We start from the raw sequence: 202 nt of genomic DNA, 5'->3' as shown, positions 1-202 counted from the left end.
AGTACTTTTCGTTTTTCAAAAATATAATCCAAAAAGATTCTTTTTGATGATTGGGTATTCCTGCCACTATGTGACACGCGCCTCCCTCAAACCCTGCTATGGCCTCGGCACGTTACCCACACAACGTGAAAAAAAAAATAACACAATGTCACGCAACGCTGTAAACTGAGTTCTTTATTTTAGCTACAGTATTTTGGCAAAA

General features: G+C 38.6%; 1 non-coding gene across 1 annotated transcript; it reads left to right on the top strand.

Annotated features, from left to right (window-relative positions):
• Positions 1-26: 26 nt before the first annotated feature.
• On the top strand, positions 27-126 carry LOC144230796 (small nucleolar RNA U13). Its single transcript, XR_013334877.1, has one exon. It is a non-coding gene; the product is annotated as a small nucleolar RNA U13 (small nucleolar RNA).
• Positions 127-202: the final 76 nt, after the last annotated feature.

Source organism: Crocuta crocuta, unplaced genomic scaffold (assembly GCF_008692635.1).
Source record: "Crocuta crocuta isolate KB4526 unplaced genomic scaffold, BGI_CrCroc_1.0 scaffold610, whole genome shotgun sequence".
NCBI classification, from domain to species: Eukaryota; Metazoa; Chordata; class Mammalia; order Carnivora; family Hyaenidae; genus Crocuta; species Crocuta crocuta.
Note: the sequence above shows the minus strand (reverse complement) of the source record. Positions and strands in the feature narration are given on the sequence as shown.